This window comes from Pogona vitticeps, chromosome W, assembly GCF_051106095.1.
Source record: "Pogona vitticeps strain Pit_001003342236 chromosome W, PviZW2.1, whole genome shotgun sequence".
NCBI classification, from domain to species: Eukaryota; Metazoa; Chordata; class Lepidosauria; order Squamata; family Agamidae; genus Pogona; species Pogona vitticeps.
The window spans coordinates 1491307-1512419 of record NC_135798.1 but is presented as its reverse complement, the minus strand read 5'-3'; the positions used below and the strand labels follow the sequence as shown (position 1 = coordinate 1512419).

Below are 21113 nucleotides of genomic sequence, written 5' to 3'. Positions count from 1 at the left end.
AGCCACATCACACTTTTGGCTCATCCTTGACGTGATCTAAAACGATTCCAAGGTCCTTCTTGCTTCTAGTACTGCTGAGCAAGTTATCCCCCGTCTTGTAATGGTGTGAAATAGTAGGGGAAACCATGGAACCCAGAGATACTCCAGAGGCCAAGAGGTGAAGAGGTGGAGCAGGACTCCCTCAGCATCACTACCGTTCACAGAGCGACATCCCACAAGGGGAAATCCCAGAAGCTGACAGTCCGACAATCCACCACTTCTCTTCCAAACTCAAGGCAAAGGTCAGGGCTGTTTTTCAGCAAGTGTGGATGGCAGGGAGCAGAAGAGAGGGTGTCCTGGGTAGACCATCTTCACTGCTCCCAGTCTTGCTGTCAATATTCAGGCTGCCCTTTCCTATGGGAAGCCTGGCAACTTTTTCTCCTGCTAGCAACACATTGGACCTTTGTTTTTTTTTCAAATAATGGCTACAGAAGCACAATATCCCACATTCAGACTGTCAGGTTATATAAAATAAGCCAAATAAAACAGAACCTGAATTTTACAGTCATGAACACTCGGTACAGAGACCATGTACACAGTGTCAGCAAGGACACTGGAATACACAACTTAAGGGTGAAGATGATGATGTCAGGTCTCTGACCACCGACTGGACAGTGTGGGATAGTCTATATGGCCACTGAGTGATGACTTCTTTCTCTTGGCTCATGCAGAGGGTTGTGGACTTTTACGCTGTTGCTGCTGTACATAAATGTCAATAGACTTAGTTGCTAGAAGTCTAGTCTCCCTGCCTGATTTTCTTGACTGGTGGGACTGGAACAAGGAGTTTTGGCAACAGGAGCTGCTGAAAAACTGCACCACTCTGACATAAGCACTACTGATGCTGATGAAGAGTTCTGGAGGTCTCCAAAGCTTACACACCAGGCTGGAATTTCACAGTTGGCCCTAATGAAGGAAAGATTACCCACCCGACCACCAACCCCCATGTCCACGGAACACACCTCCTCAGCCTTTGCTTTTTCATTTACTTTCTTCCCAAAATAAAGATCACTTGGAATTTACAAGATGAAATTAAAATCAATTTGGATAGGGCGCTCCGTTTTATGACAAAACCTCTTGACGTCGACTCTTTTGCGATCACAAAAGCGATCTCAAAACGATGTTTCCTATGGGGGAATGTCACTTGCCGATGATCGGTTCCCTGCTTCGGGAACCGATCTTCAAAAAGTGACAATTTTTCCACAGCTGATCGGCGGTTTCAAAATGGCTCCCCGCTGTTTTCTGGGATGGATTCCTCGCAAGACAGCCTCCGAAAATGGCCGCCCCTATGGAGGATCTTCGCTGGACAGTAAGTTTCCAGACCATCGGAACGCATTAACCGGGTTTTAATGCGTTTCTATGGGCTTTTAAATTTCACTTTACGATGTTTTTGTTCTACAGCGATTTTGCTGAAACGAATTAACATCGTAATGCGAGGCACCACTGTATAAAACATGAAACATTTTGTGGTTTGGCTTTCCTCCATCTTTCCCTCTCCAAAAATCCCCAAATGCAGAGTGAATTCTTCACTTCACCCTCTTGGATCCCAAAAGAGGAAAGGAGAAATTCAGGGGAGGCTCCATGCTAGGCTGTCCAGGGTTGGAATCTCACTGACAGCACCTGCTCTTGGTGACCACAAGGTTGAGCCAAGCAGGACTGGGAACCAAAAGAAAAACACTCTGCACATGTTCAGAGAGGCACTGCTGCAGACAGTAAAACTGGGACTCATGCAAGCCGGGTTCGAACCCGCACTCAGCCATAGAACTGACAGTGTGTGCTTCCTTTCACAGACCAGAGGTTGCCAGAACTTGGCAGGAAGTTGACAGAAGGAAGTTGACTGGCTGGAAGGAAGTTGACAGAAAAGACTCAAAGTGAAACTCAGAATATGGGGATTCCACACCAACTCAGTCTCCTTTGCACTGTCACGCCCATCTCGCCCTCACCAGGCACCATGGAAAGTCTGGTAGAAGACGCCCTCCGAATGCTCCTGATGTTTCCTGCGATTGGGCTAAAATTCTCTGAAATACTCATGTAATTCAGGATTAGTTCCTGCTAATCATAGGGTTGTTGTTTAGTAAATAAACAAACACAGTGATGCTTCTGTTCCCAAAGAATGAAAGAGATCTCACCTGCTATTCAAGTTTTTGGGGGGCTTCAGAATTGGATTCTTGTCTTTTAATCCAGAGAAACGCCAGAGAGCATCAGGTGAGTCTCACCCCATCCTTGGGAGAAAAGGGAAAAAAAACCCCAATCATTCTGGAGCCTTCTCAGATGGATAAAACGAAAAGCTTTCCCTTAGCATAGAAGCCTTTGCCTTTTTGACAATCTGGAGAATTCAATTCTTCAAAAATTACCTCCAGGTTATGAATGTGTGTGTGGGGGAGATTGTGTGCTTCTATACCCACGATTCCAAAAGCCAGGAAATAGCCCAAAACTGCTTCACAATCTCGTGCCCGCCTTGCCGGCTGGAAAACGGAAGCCAAGCCTGACAGAGCAAAGGGCGGCTGAAGGGTGGCCACACCGAAGGCAGCCATCCAGAGGGTCTACAGCAGGGGGTCCCCCCAACCTTGGGCCTCCTTCTGGGACTTCCACCCCCAGAAAACCTGGCCAGCAGAGGGGCTGGTGAAGGCTTCTGGGAGTTGCAGTCGAAGAACCTCTAGAGGCCTGAGGTTGGGGACCCTGGGACTCTGTGGTCACTTGATGAAAAAAAGGGGAATCAGATTCTGGGATGTTCCCTTGCGTGGTGTCACTCTGCGAATGGCGGGGGTGCTGGGGGGACGGACTCCTGTTCAGCCCCCTCCACCCTCAGCCTGTGGAGTGTTTCAGGTTTCCATTAATTCCCCGTACTCTTTCACAGAGGTATGAAAAACTGGAAAGAGGCTATGGAGAAGAATGTGGTGGTCTGGCAAACCCCCCATGTGATGATGACACACACAGCTTCTATACCCACGATTCCACAGATTCACACAAGGGGGGCAGTTGCTCGGGTCCTTCCTGCCCCTTCCGAGCCCTGACCTCCCGTCTCTCTTCCCACAAAGACAGAGAGACAGAGAACGGAAAGGCCCCTCCTGGGACCCCCCTCCCGCCCCTGAGGAGTGGGGGGGCAGCGAGTGGGAACCTCTTTCTAGGGACCCCCCAACCCCCACTGCTCTCTCTCCCCCCCAATGAAGGCCCCCAAATCGAGTGTGGGGGGGGCAGCGGGCGGGTATTTTTCTCCTTTTGGTGGGGGGGGGAATATCCTTCTAGGGCTCCCCACCCCCCCTGTTCTCATGCCTCCCGCCTCCCTTTCTCCCCCCCCGAAATAAAAGGCCCCCAAATTGCCCCCCCACCTCCGTCTGGATCCTGAAGCGGGAAAAGAGGCCGGAAAGAAAGAGCGAGAGAGGAACAAAAGGGGGGGTGGAGGGAGGGAGGGAGGGGGCACGGCTTCCGGTTCCGGTTCCGCTGGGGGGGGGAAAGCAGCCCCGGAAGCAGCCCCTCCTCTACGACTCCTCTTCTCCGCAGCGATTGGTTGGGAGGGAAGGGAAGTCGAGAACATAGAGCTACGAAAGCCGTAGAGGGAGTGGGGGGGGAGGAGGAGGAGGAGGGGCTGCTTCCGGGGCTGCGTCCTTCTCCCCCCCCAACCGGGAACCCCTCCTTCCGCCTTCTCCTCTCCTGACCCTCCATCGAGGTGAGAAAGGAGGGGAGGGGGAGGGAGGCCCCCCATTCGGTCTCCCCCCCCCCGCAAGGAAAGGTTTTATTTTCCATTTGCTTTATCCATAAAAGCCTCCAGGATGATCTTTTCTCTTTCCTCCTAGGGAGGGGGCCAGACTGAATTCCCTTTGCCTTTTTTTTGGGGGGGGGACCGAAAACAAAGAACCACATCCCAGATCGCTGCAAAGTTTGCAAGGTCAGTGAGGTTTCAAGAGGTGGCTGAAGTAGCCTTGCCCCACGCACACATTCTCTCTCCTCTCAGTTTTCCTGGCCCGGCAGGGATTTGAACCCAGGTCTCCAGGTTTCCCGTCTGGGACTCCATCCATGACACCACAGTTCTTCTTTGAGCATGTGCAGAGTGCTGGCGTTTGGGGGTACGGTTTTCTTTGCATCTTATTTAGGTGTATTTTTTATAAATAAAACCTCAGTCCTGCTCACCCCGACCTGATGCTCACCAAGGTCAGGTCCTCTTGGCAAGAGGCAAACCTTGGTCGTCCTGATTTGGGGTGTGTGTGTGTGTGTGTGGGGGGGGGGGTTCCCCTTCAAGGCTCCCTTCTTCCCCCTCGACAGACAAGCCAGCCTGGGGGGATTTGGCTTTGCACCCTCCACCTGTACTTCGGACTCCAATGACAATTGATTAACAGGGAACGTCATTTCTGTGCCCACCTTCTCCTTCAATGGGAGGGGGGGAAGGGACAATAGACTAAGGCTGAACCCAAAGAAGATGGAGGGGGGTTTCCTCCATCTGGGTGCCCCTGAGGTCTGTGACTTGGGTGGTTCCCAATGCTTGCTGGGCGTCCTTCTGGACCCGAGGCTGCCAATGGACAAACCAGTGGTGCCAGTGGTGCGATCCGTTCACTTCCCTCTCAGATGAATTGCGCAGCTGCACCCCTGTCAGGACGCCCTGTCACTCCCTGGATTGGGCCACGCACGGATATTCTCAAGATTAGACTACCGTAATCCTCTTTCTGTGGGGCTTCCCTTGAGGCTGACACCGGCCGATGCAAGAGGGTCTCCTCCGTCCACCGCTCTCCCACTCCGGCCGTCTCCTCTGGGGAGGCGATTCCATACCCCTGCGTGGGCGATGGTTCTTCCGTTCGACATTCTCTCTTTCCTCCTCTGCTGTTTGCGTCCACTCTTCCCGTATCTTCCGGCTCCATCCTCTACTCTCCCGTTTGCCCCAGTAGAAAGGTTGAGCGAGGGTTCTTTCCCCTTTCTACCTCTTCCCTTGGTCTCATCATCCTCCCCCAGATAGGAATCCATGGGTTCTCCATCTAGAAACCTTCCCACCCTTCTAGCAAGAGCTTGCTCTGTTCCCCTCTACCCTTCTGGCCTCTCACTTCTCTCTCTCTCTCACTCGCTCTCTGCTCCTCGTCCTTCTGACTCCTCGTCTCCTTCCATTTCTCTTCCCCTCATGTCCGATGGGGGTGGGTGAGTGTGGCAACCCCAGACCTACTGGAGCATACCGCACTTTAATTATGCTGCCACCAACCATTCCCTATAAGGAGTCACACAGACCAGGAATGGATTTTAATAAACAAAAGAACAAGGTTTAATGAAATAACAAACAAGGAAAACAAAAGGATCAGGTAAATAGGATACAGGAACGTGGCATAGTCCTAATCATATACACGCAACAGATTGGTTCCCCCGGAACACTTTAAGGTAACGCACAGACCCTGAACCTATCAGTTCTGGCTACCTAGATAGAAACCTGAATCTATCAGGTATGTACTAACTGACACACAGTTGTACCCAGTCTGACACACAGACTCCAACTCCTAACTCTTCACATCAGCTCCAAATATATATACAGTACAGCTCCTCCCCCCTGATGTCCCGCCTTCCACTCCCCATAGGATGGAACTTTCCCTCCAAACCCATGACAGACAGGTACCATCAGTGCTGTATGTGACACCTCCCCTCTTTATAAGTTGTTTTGCGGGGGAAAAGCTAAAGTGCTTTTCTCCAAAAAACAACCAGGATCAAACACATAAAACAGTTATACATTATAACACAATACCATACTTACTCACTCTAGGTTAAACATATCACTTATGCATTTAAACCTTAACATTTACAATACATTAAGTTACCTTTATTAATACAAACCAAGCCTGTTCAATAAACAGGTACATTTAACTTTTGGTCACCAAAATATACATAGTCCATGGTTTCTTCGCCGTCTTCACTCGTCGGGTCTTCTTGACAAGGCGTCAGCAACACAGTTCATTGACCCTCTGACCACCTTCACTTCATAGTCAAAATCTTGCAGGTTTAAAGCACACCTCATAAGTTTACTATTATGGGTTTTCATTGTCTTTAACCACTGCAGTGGTGAGTGGTCAGTGCACAGAACAAAATGTCTTCCCCAGATGTAAGGTTTGGCCTTCTGAATCGCGTATACTATGGCCAAGCACTCCTTCTCCACGGTTGCCAAATGTCTCTCACCTTTCTGGAGTTTCCTACTCAGGTAGGACACTGGATGCTGGTCACCATTTTCATCCTCCTGGCAAAGAACTGCTCCTACCCCGCTGTTAGACGCATCGGTGTAGATGATGAACTCCCGGTCGAAGTCGGGAGCACGCAGCACTGGATAATTGATGAGCGCCTCCTTCAACCTCCAGAACGCCTCCTCACAGTCGCTGGTCCACGGGATGCGGTCATCAGTCTTCTTCCGCGTCAGATCGGTCAGCGGAGTCGCCATCTCGCTAAACCTCAGGATGAATTTTCTGTAGTAGCCCACCAACCCAAGAAATGATTTGACTTTTTTCTTGGTGTTGGGTCTGGGCCAATCACGAACGGCTTCTATCTTGGCCTCTAGGGGTTTGATCACTCCTCCCCCTACTATGTGACCCAAGTATTTTATTTCTGGGCTACCCAGCTGACACTTGGTGGCCTTCACTGTTAGCCCTGCTGCACTTAACCTCTGCAGCACTATCTCCAGGTGTTTCAGGTGATCTTCCCAGGTATTGCTGAAGATCCCTATATCGTCAATGTAGGCCACAGTAAAGTCACTGAGCCCTGCTAAGGTCTGGCCCATCAGCCTTTGGAATGTGGCTGGTACATTTCTAAGACCAAAACTAAGGACTCTGAACTCATATAGACCGAAAGGGCTGCAAAACGTGGTCTTTTCCTGATCCCTGGGATCAATCCTTAATTGCCAGTATCCCTTTACTAGGTCCAACGATGAAATGAACCGACAACCCCCTATGGTTTCAATCAGGTTGTCTAGCCTGGGCATTGGGTAGGCATCAGGAGTGGTTACGCGGTTTAATTTCCGGTAATCTACACAAAATCTAATGCTCCCATCAGGCTTGTCCACCAGGACTATCGGAGAGGACCAAGGACTAGAAGAGGGGACGATTATGTTCTCCCTAAGCATCTCGTCCAGCTCCTTCCGCACCTTGTCCCTATAGGGTCCCGTCACTCGGTATGGGGATACTGCTTGCGGGGGTGCATCCCCTGTGTGGATCCGATGCATCACTCTCTTCACTATCCCCGGCTTATTTGAAAAAACCTTCTGATATTTGGTGAGCAGCACTTTTAGTTCTTGCTGCTGGTCTTGGGTGAGTGCAGGATTGATCTTCACCTCATCTGGGTTGTATTTCACTTCCCCTCTACCCTCCCAGAAGGGCAATTCAGCTTCCTCACTCTCAGCTGCTTTGATGGCAAATAAAACCCTCTGTTCCCCTCGGTAGTAGGGTTTCAGGGCATTCACATGTACCACCCTCCGTGCTTGGTGTTCCTCCTGCTCTATAAGGTAGTTCAGATCCGACATCTTGGAAATGACCCTGTATGGTCCTGCCCATTTGAGCTGCAGTTTGTTCTCTTTGCAGGGCCTAAGCCAAAGCACTTCCTCCCCTGGGTTAAAGTGCCTCTCCCTGGCTTTCTGGTCATACCAGGTTTTCTGTCTGACCTTCTGAGCTTGCAGGTTTTCTGCTGCTAGCTCTAGGTTTCTCTTCAGGTCATTCATTAAAGTGTCTATATATGTCACAACATCTTGTGGGTCATCCTGGGTGATCTGCTCCCAATTTTGTTTGATTAAATCTAGTGGACCTTTCACCCTTCTCCCAAACAAAAGTTCAAATGGACTGAACCCGGTACTGGCTTGGTTCCACTAAAATCATGAGGCACATTTCCCTTTAGCTGCTTTAATTTCTCACACTCTGAGATTAGATGGCCCTTTCCTTGACAGAAATAACATTTTCTGCTGTATTTGGAGTCTTTCTCATCTGGTTTTGGTTTTCCCTCCAAAATCTGAGGTCTTGGTGGTTTCATGTCTGAGGGCTTCCCTTCAACATGGGCCCCTCCCCCTTGCTGGTTTTTCCCTGGTCCCTGAGAGTACCTGCTGTAGGTTTCTTTGGGCCTACCCACAGTTTTCCCCTCAGCACCTAAGGGCTTCCTTATTTGGTAAATAAAATCTGCGATCTCTGCCGCTTCTGTCACCGATTTCGGTTTCCTCTCCCTCACCTGGAACTTTAGTTCCCCATGCAGGACTGAATAAAATTGTTCCAGCGCTATCAGGTCTTTGAGCTGCTGGAAGGTCTCTGTCCCCTCCTGAGACAGCCATTTCTCTAGCAACCTCACCAGTTGGGCTCCCACTTGGGTAAAAGTCTGCTCTGGTTTTTTTGTGAGTGACCTGAATTTTTGCCTCAGCTGTTCAGCATTTATCCCATGCCGGGCAAACACTAGTTTTTTAAACTCAGCGAAGTCCTTCAGCAGTTCCACTGGCATCTCTGCATAGACTTCTGCCAGGCTGCCACTGATTAAAGACCGCATAATGGTCATCTTCTCAGTTTCCCTTACTGAGAAGTCCACAAATGCTCTTTCCACGAGGGAAAAGAACACCTCAAGGCAATCTCCCTTGTTGTACACAGGGAATTTCTTCAAGTCAGTTTTAGACAATTGGCCCACCTCAGAATCTCTATTGTTATTATTGTTCTGGTTCATCATTTCCAATTTTCTTAACTCAAACGCCATCCTCTCTCTCTCCCGTTCCATTTCCAATTGTCTTTGTTTCTCTTCCCTTTCCATTCTCTCTCTCTCTAATCTTTCTTCTTTTTCCATTCTCTCTTTCCATTTCTAATTGTTTCATCCTAAATTCATGCTGTTGGGCTAGGAGCATTTTTCTGAGTTCTGAGGTCAGTTCTCCCGTGCTCTCATCCTGCACTGAGCCAAATTCCTCCTCAGAACCTTGGTCTCCCTGTGGTTCTCTCACTTTCCCCATTTCTGCCATTTGGCTTCGAGTCAAGGGCATAATCCCCCCAGAACAGGCTGCCTTCAAAAGTCAAGCCTCAAAATAAAATGACGACTTTTTTCCTTTTGCCTCAGAAACAGCCTTCTATAGATTGCTGCTGTCCCTCCAGCACCAACTTGCAACTGTTGCCAGGCAGAATCCACCCCCTCTGCTAGGCCTCTCAGCAGACAGGCTAGATCACTGTTACTTCACGCAGCTTTGACTCAGCCCTTTCCCGCCAAAACGGGTTGCCTCAGAGCTCCCTAATCTAGTCCCCCCAATCTGAGGTTGCACGTTCTTCCACTAGCCTACCTCCCCATGAGGTAAGCCTAGAAGATTACCTACGCACCCTCAGATTTTCCCTGACTAGACCCCCCCTTGCTCTGGGCACACTTGCCAAGGCTTTGCTGGACCACTGGACAACTGGACCAGTCGTATCCCACACGCTGGACACCAATCAATGTGGTAACCCCAGACCTACTGGAGTATACCACACTTTAATTATGCTGCCACCAACCATTCCCTATAAGGAGTCACACAGACCAGGAATGGATTTTAATAAACAAAAGAACAAGGTTTAATGAAATAACAAACAGGGAAAACAAAAGGATCAGGTAAATAGGATACAGGAACGTGGCATAGTCCTAATCATATACACGCAACAGATTGGTTCCCCCGGAACACTTTAAGGTAACGCACAGACCCTGAACCTATCAGTACTGGCTACCTAGATAGAAACCTGAACCTATCAGGTATGTACTAACTGACACACAGTTGTACCCAGTCTGACACACAGACTCAAACTCCTAACTCTCCACACCAGCTCCAAATATATATACAGTACAGCTCCTCCCCCCTGATGTCCCGCCTTCCACTCCCCATAGGATGGAACTTTCCCTCCAAACCCATGACAGACAGGTACCATCAGTGCTGTATGTGACAGTGAGTTTCCCCTTTTCCTCTTTGTCCCCTTTCCCCTCTTCGCTGGCTTGTGCGCCCTCCACTTTCTTTGGGTGGGGGGGTAGGACCGTCTTGCCCCCTTTCTCCCAATGGGGCTCTTGTGAGTCTCTTCTTCCCCCTTTTGGGATCCTGAAGAGGGAACTGAAAAAGGAACTTCTGCTTTGGGGAACCAAAGTAAGGATTGAAGAATTACGTAAGAAAAGGAGGTGAACGTTTCAGCCTGGACTTCTCAGGACTTCACTCCCAAGCCTGGAACAGAAGTCAACAGATGGGAGTGAAGCAGAGCGATGCCTCCAGCTCCCTTCTGGGTTTTATGTTTTGACTATTTTGGAGTCCTCCGACCCTGGAGGCATTCAAGGAAAACTTAGGCCATCACCTGGCAGATCTGCTTTGACTGTATCCCTGCGTTGAGCAGGGGGCTGGACTTGGTGACCTTCTCGGCCCCTTCCAACTTCACTGTTCCATGATTCTATGGTTCTACGTGTGTTTGGCCTCTTGATGGCATTCCTAAATAGGCCACCTGCTAATGAAATTTAACAAGGAAGAGGGCAAAGTCCTGCACCTTGAAAAAAGAAACCAGTCACCCCGTTACATGATGGGCTATCCTGCGAGGAGAACCCCTTCTTTCCACAGATCCTGCAGGCACCCTTTTGGGGAGGGGGGAAGAAGGGAGCGTCACCCCCCGGTCATTCTTTCCCCCCCAAATGTCTCCGTCCTCCAGGACCCCCCCCAACCTCACCCCCAGGTGGGAAGCAGGAGGAGGGAGGGAGGGAAGGGGCTGCAAAGAGGGGACAGGAAGGGGGGTCTCAGGAATGGGGTAAAGGGGTGTCTGCTGGTGCGATGGGGCTCCCCTCCTTTCCCCCCATACCTGGCCTGCCCTCCTGAGCCTCTTCAGGATCCCCTTCCCCCCTCCCAGTCTATGGGGTTTGAAGGGGGCTCTTCAGAAGCATCTCTTAGTTCAGTGGCTCTGGATGGAGGAGAGGGAAGGGCAGACTAGATCCCCCTTCTCGACCAGATCCCAGGCTGTGGATCCCCTGCAGGAAAGGAGGTTGGGTGGAGGGATTTCCTCCCTCCCTCTGTGTTTAGGTATGTGTTACTTGTGGGGAACTTCCTGGTGTCCTTGAGGGAAATGCCTTTTTTTAATCCGGGGAGGAAAGCAGAGCACAAAGAGGTCCAGGCAGGCCACGGGTTTTGGGGACAGAGGCTGGAAGGAGATCTCTCCCCCCCCCCCGCCAGGCTTCCCAGGAAGAGAGTCCTCAGGAGCGCTTTCCCCCTTTCCTTCTCCTGGGACGGTGGAGCTGGCCCAAGGCTGCCCCGGCTGGCTCTTCTTGCGGGAGGCGGCCCAATTGGGGGGGGGATCAAACCCCCAACCTCCGGATCCGAGCAGCCACCGATCCTGAACCCCAGAGCTCTCCAGCCACTTACTCTCCCGTCAGCAGGAGGCCCTTCCTTGTGCCGCTCGGATAAGGAGGTCGGAGCATTTGGTCCCCATCGCCGGCAGCCCCAGGAGCCTTTGGGGAGGGGGCTGCGTCCCCCCAGGTCTCCCGTAGCCGCTCCCGAGTGACCGAGAGGCCACAGAGATGGGCTGGACCCGACCCGACCAGTTCTTCTTCTCTGCCCCTCGCAGAGGACATCTCCTTCACGTTGCTTTTTCTGTTCTTTCCGCTCGGTTTCATAGCCTCTAAAGTGACTTCCATTCATCCCCAGGGGGTGGGGAAGAGACCTCGGGTTTGCCAAAGGAAGGCCCCAGAAGCATGCACACGACCGGTGGGTTTCCTCGGCCAAGGGGGGCTTTGAGCCCAGACTGCAGGAGCCCCCCCCCTTTGGGTATCTACCACACTGCCTCTCTGAACGTGTGCAGAATCTTCTTATTGTTTTAGCTCCCAATCCTGCTGAGCTCCACCCTGCCTTAACTGCTTTGGGTGAGACGCAGCCTGGCGTGGGGGCTCTCCCGAATGTCTCCCTCCTTCTTGTGGGATCCAGGAGGGTGAACAGAAGCAGCCTCTCCTGCGTGGGGGGTTCTTTTCGAGAGGGAAAGGTAGGAGAGAGCCTTTTTACCAATCTTATCTTCCTGACCTTTCTGGTTCATTGCCCCCCTCCTGCCCCAACACCCCCCTTTCTTCCCTCCCCTCCATTCCCCACGGCCCCTCTGGCCCCCTTAAAGTTTGCTGCCCCCATGGCTGCCGACCGGAGAGGAAGGCTAGCAGCTGATTCCGGAGGCTGGACTGCCTGTGCGCATGTGCCTGCCTCTCAGCTGAGAGGGGGACTCACGCATGCGCAGTGAGATGTTCTCCAATGAAATATTTTAAAAGCACAGTTTTAAGAAAATATATACCATATATACTGAAGTACTAGCCTAGCTTTTCAACACAATTTCTTTTGCTGAAAAAGCACCCCCTTGGCTTATACTCCAGTCAGTGTCAAAATTACATGTTCTCCCCTGCAGTGCGGGTGTTCTCCGGACTCCCCCGCTCATCTACGGGCACCTGCGGCCTCTGTGGGTGATCCGATGACCCGGGCTAAGTACACTGCATTTCCAGACTCAAAAACATTTAACTTATTCATCATAGGCATTCTTCAGTCTCGAGAGACTATGGTAGTGTGCTCTGTATGGAGGGCTTGGAACAGCATCTAGTGTTTTGACGCTGTAAACGAAGCTGGAGTGTCCTCTCCAGAGCACGAAGCCTGGGCAAAAACAATATGGAGGATAGGTTCTTACCCAACAAGCAAATCCCCCCTCTCCACGTCCCTGAAATAGTCCAGTGGAATGGCAAGAGCCAATACAACTGGTTCCAGCAACGTCGCAGGAGTTGGCAGAATGACACGAACTGCCTCCGGGACTCCAGCTCCAGATTTTTCCTCAAGGTTAACTCCTGAAGCCTTTTCCATCAGTGGATGTAGCCACAAGGCAGTGGAGGTTTGAAATCAGAGTTTTCCTTCTCTTAGGTGAGCTGCCTTCCGGGGCTGAATGAGTCCCACCTATTTAACTTATTGATGCATCAATTAATGTAATTTTACTGGTATAGACGGAAAGCTCTTTAATCTCTCTAGACTGAGAGCGAGGACCAAAGTCCAGCTGAAATGCATGCGGGACTTCCTCTTCGCAGATGATGCAGCCATTGTTGCCCACTCTGCTGAAGACCTCCAACAACTCATGAATCATTTTAGCAAGGCCTGCCAAGACTTTTGACTAACTATCAGCCTGAAGAAAACACAAGTCATGGGCCAGAGCTGTTATGGGAAAGTAAAGCCCTAATAATGAACAAATTTTACCAATAATCAATAAAGTTTTATGATTAACAAAGGCTAGGCAGAAATTGCTTACAGTTGCTGTTGCAAAAAGGTATTTCAGGATATTGCTTGACTAATACGAAAAGAGGAACTGAACTTAGACATAGAAAGGAAGAAGCATGTTTGTTACACCGGATATGTTCTTGGTCAAGGGTGAAAATGGGAAGTTGAGTAAACATTGCTAGTGTCAGTTGACCTGGTATAACCTAATGTACTAAAACATATAGTTTGAAAATAACATTTGCTGATTGCTGAATTAGGGTAAAGAGGAGACATTAATCATAAACATAATCAAAAGGGGGTTGGATAACCAGGGGGAGGGATTGATTTGGGTGGCAAAGGGGTGGAATAATGAGAGGATAAATAGCAAGAATGGAAGCCCATTCGCTAATCAGTGAATGGGACAGTCAGGGTTCCTTTGGTATATAAATCTATGCTGCTACCTCATAAATTCGGAAGTTCTTGGGGGGATTTCCAACTTGAACTTCCCCGCTACTGCAGTGCGAAAACAAATAAAGCTTTTTCGTCCATTTTACCTCAGAGCTTGTAAGAGTCATTTATGCTCTCAGTAGATATTTCTACATTTGACATGGACTGGAACTGTTTTTATTCTTTTTAATGGCTTTTTGTGTTTTTGTAAGGTTTTTGTACTCTTTTATATTTTTCAGGTTTTCTTTGCCTCACTACATCTGTGTAACTGAACAGCACAATGCTAGTTTATTTGTTTTGGTTTAATTTGGCTTTAATACTTAGTAACATGCTTTTTCTTTAATAAAATAAAGATTATAAAACTCAATTGGTTTTCTGAACAGTACACTTGTCATAGGGTCATCTGAGAGTGCTGCCTCGGCCTAGCTTACTTAGAGTCCTGTCAGTGGTGCAAGTTAAGTCTAAGGACTACAAAGCCCACTTGACCTTTTCATAATAATATCTGAGAGTACCAGGGTGTTCTTATGTGGGCAGACCTGCGAGAAGGAGTGTTGTATCAAGGCTAGCTGAGATTGGACTCACTCAGCCCATTTTAGCATGTGCAAACTCCTGATTGCTCTCTGTCCAAGCTTACACGTGAGTTTTCGAACCCGTGTTTGCCGACATGGTGGCAGCGTTGGGATGAACCACGTGCTGGGTTTTGTAGTACCTCATGATGACCAATCTTTGTTCTATCTAGCAGCTTGAGTGACTCTGATCCACAAGCTAAGTTTTGATTGCAGTGGGACACATCTCATCTTATTCAGTTATCAAAATTAAAACTTAAATTGTTTGAGAATTTTGTTAATCTTCCGGGGGCTTGTGATGAGATGGGTTTTTGAGTTAAAATCTTTTAAGGCATATGGGTTTTGTAATTAAGAAATGAGCCAGAGAGGTTCCATCTTGTTTCTTTGTATAAAGTATCTTTGCTATGCTGACAAGTTGTTTTCCAGGCGAGCAGAGAGAATGTTATTCTGAAAGCCTGAGAAAGGACTCGGTGTGATTAGATAGATGGGAATTGTTGTGACTCTTTGATAAACCACGGAAAACCCAAATAACATCTAGTGTGGTATGGGAAAGAAGTCATGTGATGCAACAGGACTGTTTGCCTAGTAACGAACTCTGATTGGATGACATCGTGGGAAGGTGCGATGAGCCCTTGCCAGTTACTCTTGAAAAAGGAACTTTTTCTCTATGGGCATTGTCTTTCAGTCATTCGTGACCCTAATGTCTTTCGAGACGGACTGGTGGCCTACCTACATGGACTGGTTCCTATGCTTTGCTGGATTACTTTTGGACTTATGGGATTTTTCCTAAGGACTGTGCATAGACTATTTTCTATGGACTGTTACCTATGAAATATTCTTTATGAACTCCTTTTCTTGGAATACTCCATATGGACTATGCTCTTGTAATTTTGTAAGGACTATGGTATATTTACTGGATTTTTCTTTTCTAAGGACTATGGGACATATAAGGGATTTTTACTTTTGTTAAGGGATTTTTATTCTATAGTATCACTGAGGACTATAGCCTTTTTATAACCTACTTGGATTATTTTGTTTTTACTAATGATCTCCTGGACTGGAACTGTTTTTATTCTTTTTAATGGCTTTTTGTGTTTTTGTAAGGTTTTTGTACTCTTTTATATTTTTCAGGTTTTCTTTGCCTCATTACATCTGTGTAACTAAACAGCACAATGCTAGTTTATTTGTTTTGGTTTAATTTGGCTTTGATACTTAGTAACATGCTTTTTCTTTAATAAAATAAAGATTATAAAACTCAATTGGTTTTCTGAACAGTACACTTGTCATAGGGTCATCTGAGAGTGCTGCCTCGGCCTAGCTTACTTAGAGTCCTGTCAGTGGTGCAAGTTAAGTCTAAGGACTACAAAGCCCACTTGACCTTTTCATAATAATATCTGAGAGTACCAGGGTGTTCTTATGTGGGCAGACCTGCGAGAAGGAGTGTTGTATCAAGGCTAGCTGAGATTGGACTCACTCAGCCCATTTTAGCATGTGCAAACTCCTGATTGCTCTCTGTCCAAGCTTACACGTGAGTTTTCGAACCCGTGTTTGCCGACAATTGCAAGTCCATAAATGTATTGATAATGGTGAACCCATGAAAGGAGAAAAGGAAAGAAGAGTTGGAGAACCTGGATTAATAAAAAGCCACTGTTGGCCCACATTTAGCTTGCGATCTACAACAATTCCAACATCCCTCTTGCTCGTAGTTTTTCTGAGCCAAGTATCCCCCATCTTGTAAGTGTGCAAGTGGTTTCTTTTTCCAAGGCGCAGGACTTTGCACTTAACCGTTGCCAGGTAGGATCTGGCCAAAAAAGGGGGGAAATATTATTAAATATTGCTGTGAGTGTTTATATGTTAGGGGTTTTTTTAAGGAAAATAGTTAAAGTTTGAGGATTTTTTACTATTGGGTGTTGCTTTGCTGGGGTATGTCATCAGAGTATGGGACCAAATGGAGATGTGATGCTAAAATGGAATGGTTTAAAGTCTTGATAAATAAAGAAAAATGTTAATGGATGAAGAGGAAGATAAGTTAAACCCTACCAAGGATGAAAGAAGGTACAGTGGTGCCCCGCTACATGCCGACCTCGTGGAACAATGAAATTGCAGGACGGTGACTTTTTTGCAATCGCTATAGCAATCGCAAAATGATGCTTCCAAAGTTTTTTTTTCCGCTAGATGTGGAATAGTTCCATGCTTCGCGAACCGTTTGTTCACAAGACGATGATTTTTATGACATCGCAAAATGGCTTCCAGCTGTTTTTAGACCCATGCTTCGGAAGAGAGCTATTAAAAACAGTTGACCGGTGCTCAGAAAATGGCTTCTCTATGGAGGATCTTCACTGGACGATGAGGTAATTTCCCCACTGGAATGCTTTAACCTGTTTTCAATGGATTCCAATGGGGAATTCTTTTTGCATGACGATTTCGCTGTATAGCGATTTCAGTGGAACGCATTATTGGTGTCTTGCGTGGCACCACTGTATAATATTACAATATGACATAAATTGATAAGTAGAACTGACATGCAAGATATTTGGAGAGAAGTGAAAGGAGATGTAAATAATTTTACTTTTTATTCATCAGCATATAAAAGTTATTTTAGGAGAGATTATATATGTATGTATCTAATGATTGTGATTTAAAGTTTGTAAAACAGACAGAGGGTTAATAAAAGTAGCAGATCACAAATTGGTGAATATGGATTTTAAGGGTACATGTGATTATAAAGAAGCTAGGAGGTGGAGGTTACGCACAGGAATTTTATGTCAAAATATTTGTATAGTTCAGGTCACTGAGAAATACAGTATATTTAAGTCTTCAACATACTCACATAGGAATGGTCGTTTGACCAGGTAGGCAGGGTAGAAATACAACCAACCAACAAACCAACCAATCAGCCACTCAATCAATCAATAGGAAAGCCGAGGAAACAAACTGTGTGTGGGTCAGACAGATCCTGAAGCTGATTCACTGGAAAAGTTTGAGGCTGCCGTAGCCACGGGTAGGCGCCTGGGATTCTGGGGGCTGAAGTTTGTATAAAAGAAGCTCAGGTAGGAGCATTCGATGCTGCACCTTTGCTTAAGGGCGTTTAGGCTGATAGTGGGATCGTGAGTCACCAGTCATTATATGTTCTCTACACACTGTTATGCTGAAGCTAAGCTATTTAAGTTAAATGTTTGAATACATTAAGTTAAATGTTTGCCTGTCATAGGTATTTGCATCCGGAGAGAAAGACAAAGCACGCAGTTTCTGTCAGCTCTCTTCTCATTCCTTCCAGAGGGGCAACATCTACGCTTCCACCAAGGCCACTGTTTCTGTCCACATATCAAAAGTTTCTTGAAATTTTACAACATAAACATATATTAGAGAAAACAGAGAAAGATATGACGGAAATATGGAAGATAATTCGTAAGAGAGGGTAGTAAGGAAAGCCTAATTTGATGTACTATGTAATGTGAAACAAAGGGTTACTACCTAAAATTATTATTTCTTTAGGATGAAACCAATGAAGGAAGATTTGAAAGACTGGCAAAACATAATTAACAGATTTTGAAATGGTGATAAAAAAACAAGGATTAATAAAAATTACTGGCATTAATACCAGAAACTAGGAGGATTAAGTTGACCAAGGAGTGGGGAGCTAGCACCTCATGGGATTTGGAGACTCTTCCTCTCTTAATGCAGCCTAAATAGCACTGGCCTTTTTTGCAGCCACATCACACTTTTGGCTCATCTTTGACGTGATCTAAAACGATTCCAAGGTCCTTCTTGCTTCTAGTACTGCTGAGCAAGTTATCCCCCGTCTTGTAACGGTGTGAAATAGTAGGGGAAACCATGGAACCCAGAGATACTCCAGAGGCCAAGAGGTGAAGAGGTAGAGCAGGACTCCCTCAGCACCACTACCGTTCACAGAGCGACATCCCACAAGGGGAAATCCCAGAAGCTGACAGTCTGACAATCCACCGCTTCTCTTCCAAACTCAAGGCAAAGGTCAGGGCTGTTTTTCAGCAAGTGTGGATGGCAGGGAGCAGAAGAGAGGGTGTCCTGGGTAGACCATCTTCACTGCTCTCAGTCCTGCTCCTAATATTCAGGCTGCCCTTTCCTATGGGAAGCCTGGCAACTTTTTATCCTGCTGGCAACACACTGGACCATTTTTTTAAAAAATCGTGGCTAAAGAAGCACAATATCCCACATTCAAACTGTCAGGTTATATAAAATAAGCCAAATAACACGGAACATGAATTTTACAGCCATGAACATTCGGTACAGAGACCATGTATACAGTGTCAGCAGTTGTGCCCGACAAGGACATTGGAATACACAACTTAGGGGTGAAGATGATGTCAGGCCTCTGACCACAGACTGGACAGTGTGGGATAGTCTATATGGCCACCGGGTGATGGCTTCTTTCTCTTTGCTGATGCGGAGGGTTGTGGACTGTTATGCTGTTGCTGCTGTATATAAATGTCAATAGACTTAGTTGCTAGAAGTCTCCATGAGGAAACATAGTTCAGTTAGAAAGAATATTATAATTTGGTGTTATAAATCTTAAGAAATTTCTCATAAGATATTACCAGATAAGTCTGGACTCATGTTTTGACTACTTGAAGTCTTTTGGCATAATGCCCAGAACAGTGACCTTGAGCGCTCTACTGTTGTTTAAAAGTTGGAAACCTTTTTTCTATTTCTTTTTGATTTCTTCATGCCTGACTGGAACATACATAAATTAACCCTAAAGTGGATCTTTTAAAACTGTACCTTGGGAATTAATATATTGGGCCAAAGTGAACTTTTTGGAACCACCTCCAGGGACTTGGAATCATAGTTTTGGCCATGCAGAATTGCGGGAACTAGGCCACCAGGATATGGATACAAACACTGAACTGGACTGTGATATTTGGGGCTTTTGAACCTCGGTCCAGGCCTGTTTGGCTGGAAGTGCTTATGTTGGATTAGCTGGCGTAAACCTGTGGGAATTAGGCCATCAGGCCGCGGATACAACCCTTGCACTGTACCTTGGCACCTTGAGGGTCTAAATTTTGGTTCAGGCCTATTTAGCCAAAGCAGACTCTTTGAACTGACTCTGGAGACTTGGAATGACTGTTTAGCTGGCATCAATTTGCCAGGAATTAATTAGGACACAGATACAATCATCGAATTGGACTGCGAGTTGGCCTAAGCTATTGGGCAGCTGGACCAGAATGCACTACAAGGACAATTTTGGGATGAAACAAAATCTACCCTTCAAACAATACTAGAAATAGTGAGATAACCCACTACCAAGAGGCAAAATTATTCAACGGCCATCTGAAGAATTATAGTCAACAAGCGACAGGGAATAACAAAGAAGGAAACGAGGGTGTGCCGGATGATGTATGCCAATCAAAAGAGGAGCTGGAGGAAATTAATGGGGAAAACCTAAGAGAAACAACGTCAATATTGGATCAGAGGAGAGTATTAAGGGAAGTCAAGGGGAGAAAATCAGCAAAGTTAATTTTAAAAAGCCTGGAAGATCTATTGGAGATAGACCAAGTGTATAAAGATCTACGGGAGATAAATCAGATGCACAAAATGGTTTCAGAGGGCATGAAAGATGGCAGAATGCTTAGAGAGACAGAAACACAAAGTGAAAAAAGAAATAAGAGAGGGAATTACTTAGAAAAATGGAAAATAAGAAGGGGGCTCTTAAGGTTGAAAAACATGTATATATTTAACTTTGGGAATTATAAAGGGGCATATCCTTTATATTAAAAAAGATAATTAAATTGAAATAAGGGAACCCTAACCAGGGTAAAGATGTAATATGGTGGGTTTCATTTTAGGTAAATTAAACTAGATATAAAGCCGGGGCATGGATCTAGAACCATTTTTATTAAGAATGTTATTAGAAAATCTTGAGAATATTGTATATTATGAAAGTAATATTATGATAGTAGTCATATTATATACTAAAATATGTACATGAATGGTTTGAATGTTTGAAAGATGTCTGGAAGTGCAACTGGGGGGACAACTGGGAAGACACTGAGATGTAAAAACCAAATAATTTTAAAAAAACAAATAATTGTAAGCAAACCATGTAATACTATGTTTGGCAAGCACAAACCAATGTAGATAGAGTAAAAAACTAATAAAATGTTAAGAAAAAGAATTCACTCCTTTTCCATCTTTCCTTCCCCAAAAAATCCCCTCATGCAGGAGTGAATTCTTCACTTCACCCTCTTGGATCCCAAAAGAGGAAAGGAGAAATTCAGGGGAGGCCCCATGCTAGGCTGTCCAGGGTTGGAATCTCACAGACGGCACCTGCTCTTGGCGACCACGGGGTTGAGCCAAGCAGGACCAGGAACCAAAAGAAAAACACTCTGCACATGTTCAGAGAGGCACTGCTGTAGACAGTAAAACTGGGACTCACACAACCCGGGTTGAAACCCCCACTCGGCCAGGGAACTGACAGCGTGTCTTTGCTTTCACAAACCAGAGTTCTCCAGAACGGGGCGACAGACGGAAGTCGACAGAAGAGACTCAAAGTGAACCTCAGAATATGGGGATTTCACACCGACTCAGTCTCCTTTGCACTGTCACGCCCCATCTCGGTGGCCCCTCTGGCCCTCACCAGGCACCATGGAAGGTCTGGTAGAAGGCGCCCTCCAAACGCTCCCGATGCTTCCTGCGATTGGGCTAAAATTCTCTGAAATACTAATGTAAGCTTTACAAGATCTCGCATCCTGCTAATCATTTAACCGTTTAATAAACAAACAAACTCAGTGGTGCTTCTGGTCCCAAAGAATGAAAGAGATCTCACCTGCCATTCAAGTTTTCAGGGGGCTTTGGAGTTGGATTCTTGCCTTTTCATCCAGAGAAAAGCCGGGAGAGCATTAGCTCAGTCCCAGTCCGTCCTTGGG

At 46.8% G+C, this 21113-nt stretch overlaps 2 protein-coding genes across 2 annotated transcripts in view; one reads left to right on the top strand and one right to left on the bottom strand.

The window, feature by feature from the left end:
* LOC144584975 (uncharacterized) overlaps positions 1-21113 on the top strand; it is a 618887-nt gene that overhangs the window by 105735 nt on the left and 492039 nt on the right. The window lies entirely within an intron of this gene.
* The window catches only part of LOC140702906 (uncharacterized), a 23985-nt gene extending 2872 nt beyond the window's left edge, over positions 1-21113 (bottom strand). Inside the window, exon 1 of the mRNA XM_078382472.1 lies at positions 21014-21113. The gene's annotated coding sequence lies outside the window, so the exon portion shown is untranslated. The remainder of the gene's footprint in view (positions 1-21013) is intronic.